Source organism: Neophocaena asiaeorientalis, unplaced genomic scaffold, assembly GCF_003031525.2.
Source record: "Neophocaena asiaeorientalis asiaeorientalis breed wild unplaced genomic scaffold, Neophocaena_asiaeorientalis_V1.1 scaffold496, whole genome shotgun sequence".
In the NCBI taxonomy this organism is placed as follows: Eukaryota; Metazoa; Chordata; class Mammalia; order Artiodactyla; family Phocoenidae; genus Neophocaena; species Neophocaena asiaeorientalis.
The window spans coordinates 978,669-988,519 of NW_020174375.1; the positions used below are offsets into that span (position 1 = coordinate 978,669).

Genomic DNA, 9,851 nt, shown 5'->3' on the forward strand with positions numbered 1-9,851 from the left:
CAGTGGTTGAGAGTCCGCCTGCCGATGCAGGGGACATGGGTTCGTGCCCCGGTCCAGGAAGATCCCACATGCCGTGGAGCGGCTGGGCCCGTGAGCCATGGTCGCTGAGCCTGCGCGTCCAGAGCCTGTGCTCCGCAACGGGAGAGGCCACAACAGTGAGAGGCCCGCATACCGCAAAAAAAAAAAAAAAAAAAGAAAATGGGCAAAGACATGAAGAGAAATTTCACTGATGAGAGTATATTATGGCAAATGAGTGCATGAATAGGTATTTAATATCACTAACCATTAGGGAAATACAAATTTAGATAATGATGAGATATTACTCCACACCTCTTAGAACAGCTGAAATAAGAAATAGTAACAATACTAAATCAACATTTGGCAAGGATGTGGAGAAAGTGTATCTCTCATATATTGCTGGTGGGAATATAAAATGGTATAGACACTTGACAACAGTTTGGCAGTTTCTTAAAAAAATTCTAAACATATACATTTTCCATACAATCCAGCAATCGTATTCCTGGGCATCTATTAAATATTCATTGGAAATTTATGTTTACACAAAAACCTGTACACAATTGTTCATAGAAGCTTTATTTGTAATAGCCCCAAACTAGAAACAACCAAACTGTCCCTTGATAGGTGATGGTTAAACAAACTGTGGTACATCCATACCGTGGAATGTTACTCAGTAATAGTAAGGAATGCACACACACAACTTGGATCTCAAGGACATTACAGTGAATGAAAAAAGTCAGTCTCAAGAGATACATACTACATAATTCCCTTTATATAACATTCTAGAGATTACAGAGTTATAGAGATGGAAAAACAGATTAGTGGCTTCCAGGGGTTAGGGTTGGTGTTGAGGAGGGAATATGAGTACAATTCTAAAGGAATAGCATGAGGGAGATGTTTGTGGTGGTGGAATATTTCTGTTTCTTGATTGTGGTGGTAGTTATATGAGTCTATACATGTAATAAAACAGAAAAAGCCCAGCAAAAACTTGCTTTCAGATAAGTCTATCTCCGGGATGATGGTGTAAATTGAACCATAGAGTTTGTCCCACCTGGAGAAAAGAAATAGGAGCATACCGTGGAGATATTGCAGGTTTGATTCCAGACTACCACAATAAAGGGAATATTGCAGTAAAAAATTGATACAGAACTATACACGCTCATTGTACTAATGTCCAATTCCTGATTATATTAATTATGTAAGATACGACTGGTGGGGAAACTGAATGAAGATTACATGGGTCCTCCCTATACTACCTTTGCAGTTTCCTATTTATAATTATTTCAAAATGAAAGTGAAAAAAAATTGCATGTTTTACTTCAGTGCATCTTATGGTAATCTAAAGAAAACACAGATGCCAAATGTGCTTTTTGGAGAAGTAGTGCCAGTCATTTTAAAAATTATCTTCTATTGAGGTAAAATCACATAACATTAAAATTAACCATTTTAGAGCATTTTAGAGCAGTGGCTTTTAGTACGTTCACAGTGTTGTGCGATCATCACCACTATCTAAGTCCAAAACACTTTATCAACCTGAAAGGAGACCTTGTACTTATTAAGCAGTCACTCCCTACTCCCCCTTAACCTGCAATCCCTGGAAAACCACTAACCTACTTACTGTCTGTACTGTGGATTTACCTATTCTGGATGTTTTATATAAGTGGACTCATACCAAATGTGACCTTTTTTGTCTGGCTTCTTAGCATAATGTTTTCAGGGTTCATCCGTGTTGTTGTATGTGTCAGTACTTCATTCTTTTTGTGGCTGAATAACATTCTGTTGTAAGGATGTACCACAGTCTGTTTATCTGTTCTTCTGTTGATGGACAGTTAGGTTGTTTCCACCTTTTGGCTATTGTGGATAGTGCTGCTATAGACATGTGGTGGCAGTTTAATACAAGAAAAAAGTTATTTCCAAAGTTCATGGTTTCCTTGTGGAAGGTGTAGAGTCCATGCAGGTTATATATCATGGGTTGCGACTAGTAACTCTAAAGCTTTTGTAATTTATTTGGGAAAGATGACTTGTCACTGCGGTTTTCCCATTCATTCATCCCAGGTGAATCAGATATTGGAGTGGTTAGAGATAACAGCACAGGCACTGACTGCTTATTTTGGGAGGAACAAATAAGAACGCTTTATGAGATCAGAGACAAAATGTCATCATAATAGCAATCGTAAATTATTAGATGAAAGTCAACATTGTGCTCATCACGTGATCGAGACATAAATATTTTATTCCATAAAGGCTTTATAAAAACATAAATTTAGGTGATAAAGTACTTTAACAACAACAAAACAGTATGAACCATGAAGGTGCTTAATCTCTTGGGTCCAGTTTATTTAATATGTGGTCATCTTTGTGTCCTTAAATGCTTCAGAAATTAGATATATAACACTTTAAAGGCAATAAGGTCACTGTTATATAATCCTAGAATTCAAGAACTCTCCAGAAATGTTTTTAGGCATATCCAAGTAAGTTTATTCTTTCTCTGTACAGAACAAATCCAGCTCTTTCACAGCCTTTCTTCTTGGTTAGCTCTTTCAGTTTTAAGCCATTGGTTTTCAACCACACTGCACATTAGAACCACCTGATAACATTTTCTAAAATAACCATTGTCTATGCTGCCACCCAGATCAACTGAATCAGAATCTCTAGGGACAAGCCCAAGCACCTTATTTATGTAAAGATCTCAAGTGATCCTAAGGTGCTGCCAGAGTAAGGGAGTAGTGCTTTAAACCAGTGGTTCTCAAACTTTATGAGCATCAGAATTACCTACAAGGCTTGTTAAAAAGAAGCTGGGTCCCACACTCAGGTTTCTGATTCAGTAGTTCTGGGTAGGAGCTGACATTTTGCATTATAAACAAGATCCCTGATGGTGCTGATGCTGCCAGCCCAGGATCCAATTTTGAGGATGATGAATTAATCTTGTCCTTTTCACTCAGTGAAGATGAGGACTGGTCAAAGTCCTCCATATAAATACCCTGAAAATGATTCTTTTCCCTTATTTTAGAGAATTTCCTTTAGCACGGTAAGATAATGGGCCCCATAGTCAGAATGCCTGGTTAAAATGCCACTTGTATATAACTTTGGTCAAGTTCCTTATTTTCTAAAGCCCCAGTTTCTTCATCTGTGAAATGGGTATTATATGCTTGTTTTGAGGGTTAAATTTGATAATATATGTAAAATGATTGACATACAGTAAATATATTTGTTAACTTTTCTTGCTAGCTTTCATCTTCAACTATTATAACTTTCCTTTGGTCTAATTGGCTATCAAGTTCTGTGCTTCTTATTGGTGTAACAAATAAGGAAATGTATGTTAAAAATCAGGAGGATAGTTAATTTGGGAATTCACCCGAGGTTCTCAGAGGACTGACTGAGAGTTTATATATATGTAATGATTAAAAGCTTCATCTCTGGAGTCAGAGAACCCTGGGTTTGAGTTCTGTCCAAAACTTCTCTGTTTGTTTTCCTCTGAAAACTGATGGTAATAACAGTTCCCTACATATTGGGTTATTGTGATTGTAACAGAACAGATAATGCAAGTACAATGATTAGCACAGTCCTGGACATATCTTAGGTATTCAATAAATGTTAACTATTATTAAACTGAGGGTAATTGATTCCTAACTGCTCCTTTAAATATTAACTCTCCTTTTTCCTCTTTTGAACTGGTGTGTTTTTATAGCTCTTTGAGGTATGTTAGGAAGGAATGTAAATTCTCCAAGGGGAATGCAACTATTGAAAAGAAATTTGTTTACTATTTCCTCAACACTCTTCTAAATGCAAGACCGAAAAGCAGTGAAGATTTACTTTTCAAACACTGAATAACTTCACTATTATTTCCATTGCCAGAATTAAGAGAAAAGCTGTTGAAACTCCTGGTCAATCATTAGTTTCAATTTCAGGCCTTCAGTTGGGCATTTCTGTCAGTGGACAGCCTTACAAAATAGGGCTGCTGCCAGTTCTCTGCTGTGATTTCCTGGCTGGGATGTAGGGAAGTCCTTCATACGCTCTCTGGCAGTGTAAGTGCAGAAACCTCTATTTCAAAGGCTTTTTTTTGTGTGTGTATTTTTTATTTGACTACAGAATGGAAATAATCCCCCAAATACTCTGGACATGATGCAAACTGATCTTGAGGGACTGCAATATAGTCTTTTCCATAGATATAGTGACTGGAGGTATTGTTTTATTCATTTTGCAAGAAAGGGTGACTCTGCTGTTGATAGCAGTTAAGTCTTGTTTCCCAAAGTGTGGTACAGATTCCACTGGGGATGTGAAATATTTGATGGGTGTTGCATGGACAGATGCTTATTTTAATATTTAGTGTTATTTTAATATACATTAGGAAAAAGCATACATGCTTGTTTTCCCAGATACTCTTGTTTAAGGTAAATCTAAAATACATAGAAAGCTTAAACTTTGAGGTAAGGAAACAGGTAAACAGTAGTATAAGGGGCATGTATGCAGTTTTGATAAATACAGTGAAGGTGAATGTGATACAGATTCAGGAAACATCTTGCAAAACATGCAAGTTGTTTGGTACCTCAGGACCTAACGGTCCATCTGTATATATCACAAGTAGAAGGAACATTTACCGATAGAGAATGAAATGGCTATGACAATCTTTTCCATTTTCCATTTATGTATGGTTGTCTTCTATTCTAGCCTTTCTTTCTTTGCCACAATTGTCCCCTTTAAAGATTTTTACTAAAAGTGAGCGGCAGCAGGAAAGCAGACTAAGATGACAGCAGCAGCTAGGCCAACTTTTGAACCTGCAAGAGGGGGGAGAGGAAAAGGAGAAGGTGATTTGAGCCAACTCTCAAAGCAATATTCAAGCAGAGACCTACCCTCTCATACAAAGATAAAATATAGACAGACCACTCAGGATGCCCCTGAAGAAGTTCAGAACCGTGACTTCAGGAGAGAGTTGGAAGAGAGAGAGCGAGCTGCTGCAAGAGAAAAAAACAGAGACCGACCAACCCGAGAACATACAACCTCCTCTTCAGTGTCAAAGAAGCCTCGGTTGGACCAGATTCCCGCTGCCAACCTCAATGCAGACGACCCTGTAACAGATGAGGAAGATGAAGATTTTGAAGAGGGGGAGCTTCCCTGGTGGCGCAGTGGTTGAGAGTCCGCCTGCCGATGCAGGGGACACGGGTTCATGCCCCGGTCCGGGAAGATCCCACATTCCGCCGAGCGGCTGGGCCCGTGAGCCATGGCCGCTGAGCCTGCGCGTCCGTCCGGAGCCTGTGCTCCACGACGGGAGAGGCCATGGCAGTGAGAGGCCCGCGTACCACAAAAAAAAAAAAAAAAAAAAAAAAAAAAAAAAAAAGATTTTGAAGAGAAGAGTGATGATGATGATACTGCAGCTCTTCTTGTGGAGCTGGAAAAAATTAAAAAAGAAAGAGCTGAAGAGCAGTCCAGGAAGGAACAAGAACAAATGGCTGAAGAAGAAAGGATTTGTGTGGAAAACATTCTGAGTAGAAACCCTCTCCTTAATCTCACTGGCCCATCCCAGCCTCAGGCCAACTTCAAAGTTAAAAGAAGGTGGGATGATGATGATGTTTTCAAGAACTGTGCAAAAGGTGTAGATGATCAGAAGAAAAACAAAAGATTTGTAAATGATACGCTGTGATCTGAATTTCACAAAAAGTTCATGGAAAAATATATTAAATAGTACAGTTTTATGTGCTTAATTAAAGGCTGTAAAATGTAAACGATATGACTTTATTTTGGTTTTTTTGTTTTTCTCTCCCCCCCCATCTAAATTGTGTATAGGCTTCCCTAATTTTAAGTTCCAAAGTATCTTTTCCTTTATTGATTCCTAACTTGATAAGGACTGGGAATTGGTTTCACCAATTGCCATCTCAGTATTTCCAGTCATACGTTTTTCTTTTGAATATGGGAAAAGGAATCTGCTTGTAATAAATATTTTTAATAATCTGTGTCAAAAAAAAAGATTTTTACTAATTACAAGAGAAAGATAAAGAGGAAAGAACCAAAACACATGTTCAGTGAAAAATAAGGTATACATTTTTTAGATTTAATGGGTGCTTCATTTAAGATTACCATTAAAATGATGTCTTTGCCTATCAATTTATGAAGTAAGAGCCTGGTTAAAGCCATTTTATAATATTTTCACATGTTTTATATACCACTGGAATTTATTTTCTAATTTAATTGCCAAATTCCTAATCTAATTAGATTCTTAGGGGAAGCAAAATTAGTATTGGAGAAAAAATAGATAAAATAAGGTTTTCTTTACTTTTGTGCAAGTCATGCCAGGCTGTATGTTTCATGTAAGATTAATAGAGGAGTGTTTCAGTTCTCTTTCATTTTATCAGAGGCAAACACTTGCTAGTTTATCTTACTATCCCAGGAAACAGAATGGGGCGATATATGCCACAAGTCTAGTCATAAAAGAAGTTCTTGAAAATAAGGTCATCTTGTTGAATTGGCCAGAAATGAGTTGGATAACAAGTCATGCTGATGAAGCCATAAATGGCGTCCACATTGCTACCATGGTTTCCAGAGAATAAAATTCTTATCATGCTACCAAATGTGACTGATTTATAAGTCTGACCTACTGGTGTCTCTGTGAAGTAGTATATTCTTACTAAATTGTTTCCAACTTGTTTCATTCATTCAACAAATATTTATTGAGCACCTATTATGTGTCGGGCACTAACTGTTTCAGGTGTGGGTGATGCAGCAGTGAGAAAAAACATTGAAGTCCTTGCCCTCAAGGAAACCAGAGCTGTTTATGTGAACTACCATTGCAAACATGGTCACCCTCCTATATGAAAATGTGCTTCTTAATTAAATATTCTGATTTTTAAGAGGTTCAGAAGTGATTTTGAACAATTAAAAAGATGAAATGAGGGGATATGAAGTCAGGCCGTAAGATTCAATTAAACAAGTTTAAAAGCAGGACTATTTTTGAACACAAGACAGAGAACTCACATTTTCAAACAACAAGAACTAACATTTAGAGCACTTGATATGCTCTAGACGCTTTGCTCAGTACTTTATATCCATTATCTTATTTAATCTTCACATCTCCCTTATATAAGTGGTACTGTATTATCATCTTCATTTTATGGATCAGCACACTGAGCTTAGACTAATTAAATGTCTTGTCCACTGTAATCCAATCTTGTTTACTAGCATAAACAAGAAATAAACAAAAACAAAACTAAAGCAGTCCGTCTCCTACCTTGACATCTATGGAGCAGTTTATCCAATTTGGCGGGAGGAAACAGAAAAGATTAGATTAACACAGAGTATGAATGCAAGACTAAAAATCAAAGAGTGATAGATTTTAGAAAAATTCAGGGATCTTATTTCCCTGAAATAAGTGATTGATCCTTTTTCTTCCTCTACCTTTGACGAGCAGAGGTTGTCACAACTCTCTAATCACAAATACAAAATAACAGAAAGTCCTCTATGTTTAAGTCACCGCTCAATGGAGGGAATTTATCAGCCTTGGCTACAAGGATTAGCCACAATCCAAGTGCTGTTGGATATACATGAGTCTTCAAATGGTGATTCCAGCCATTCCTTTCAAATACGTGCTATTTCTTAGTTTCTGAGAACATTTTAAATACGTTTTTTCCTGAATTTGGAAAAGTTAAGACAGAGAGACCTTCATGTTTTTCTCTCATGTAGTATTCAAGACTTCTGTAGGGAAAAAAGAGTAAATGCAAAGTGTTTTATATGCCTTTTCCTGTAATAAAATCTCATTTTACTGGATCTTCAATGGAAATCTTTCTCCATTCTGGTATGAGGGGAATTTTGGCATCTGTATTTCTACTTGGTACAGTCTCCAGCTGTTTGTTTACTTTTCTGACTTGGGTACTTGTAGAAGTTATCTCTGTTGTAGAATTAACAAGTAATCTCACTCTGGAAAGTATTTCTGCAGTGTTTCTTGAATGGTTCTTCAACCATGGCAATGTCCACGAGTGGCTAGGAGTGTTAGGTATTATTCCACTGCCACTCCGGGGATTTGCTTTGGAATCCATGGACTCTGAGTCTCTTATGTAGCTCTCCAGAAAGTGAGGTTTGGGGGCTTAGGCAAGATCAGCACAGGAAAACCTCCAAGGGAGAGTGATTCTTCTGTGTCTTCAGATCTCATCATCAAGAATGAAAGTGAATGAGTCAGTCAGACAGTCAGCTGGATCACAAATATTTATCAGTTGCCTCCTATGTGCCAGGAAAAGGGTATATAGAGTGATCAAAAAGACAGATAAAACCCTAGGGAGGCTCTAAGCTAGTATGAAAGACCAACATGAAATAAATGACTTTGGGTCAGTATTAACAGTCTAAGTAAACCAGATGTTAGTTATTTCTGTATATGGAGCAAGGACCAATGATTCTTCTCACTTGCCCTAAAGAAGTCACTTGCCCAAAAGCATATATTTTACTGAAAATGATGAGAGATTTTTACCTCATAGGAAATGCCGTTTCGCTCCAGGTCTCTGTACTTGATATATCTCTCCCAGTTTCTCATAGCCACACAGCCACAAGCTTCCTCTCTCTACCTCTTTGGCTCCAGTCCTCCATTTCCAGATCTCTCCTTGCATCCCTTCTCTCCTTTCTTAGGTAGACAGTTAATTCTGTCTCATCTCTTTCCAGCTTGCATAGCTGCAATTAAAAACTGACTTAGCAAGCAGCACACCCACTAATTACCAAGAATTTCTCTCATTAGAAGGCAGGGGAATATTTATATAATAATTTTTATTTCCTCACCTACCTATATATCTCCACCCACTGCAGTGTCTTCCTCACCCCCACCCACTGCAGTGTTTTCACCTCTTTGCAAAGTCTTCCCAAATGGTTTGAGAGTTCCCAACTGATATTTCACATGTCCCTACAAAGTGCTGTCAATCACCAGGTGATATCCTCCCTCTTTTTCTTTTTCTGTTTTAGCCCCCTGTGGTTTTTTCATCTGTTGTAGATACTTTTGATGCCTACACAGTCACATGAAGGGGTCTTGGCTCTCCCGCCAGGGTTTTCAGCCAAGTGCCCTCCTTTTAGACATAGCTGCCAGTACCATAGCCCCACTGATATTCTTGAGCCCTAAAAGTTCTAGGGCAGAGCCATAGAATATGGTACCCCTAGGAAATAGAATATATTCTAAGAATATATTCATAGGATATGTGCTGAATGACATTGTGTTTAGTATGCAAGGAGGGGGAATGCTTTCCCACTCCTTTCTACCTTTCTCACCCCTTGCCATCATAGGGGTCATATGAATACTAGAGTATCTGATGGTGTTTTTGAGAAATAAACTCTTATATTGTATAATTTTATTTTAGCACATGATAATCATGATATATAACAGGTGACATGGCACAGGACTGATCATTCAGAACGGACCCAAAATATAACTTGAACGATCAGATTGGATGTTCGTTAGCAGATAGGACAAATATATTGGTGCATCCTAGCTTAATATTAGCTCTGTTTTGGAAGATCGTAGCATGAATCCATGAAGGCTGTGGTTGGGAAGAGAAGGAGACCAGTCTTAACTATAGAAGCCATGTTATTCCTGTCTCCTAAATTAAGAAATGTTTTCTCTCTGTTTTCTCGTACTCAGGTATTGTTGGAGGCATTATAGTTCATAGGGATGTGAATATAGGCTCCAGAGTTAGATGGACTGAGGATCAAATTCCTGTTCTGCCACAAAAAGATCATGATCTTGGGCAATTAACCTCTATATGCTATAATTTTCTTATCTGCAAAATGGGAATAAAATGCATAATTATGGGGGTGCTGTAAATATTAAATGAGGAAATTAATTTTTTTTTTTTTTTTTTTTTTTTTTTTTA

At 37.8% G+C, this 9,851-nt stretch overlaps 1 pseudogene; it reads left to right on the forward strand.

Annotated features, from left to right (window-relative positions):
- The first annotated feature begins 4,739 nt into the window (after nt 1-4,739).
- On the forward strand, nt 4,740-5,698 carry LOC112407149 (spliceosome-associated protein CWC15 homolog pseudogene; annotated as a pseudogene).
- Nucleotides 5,699-9,851: the final 4,153 nt, after the last annotated feature.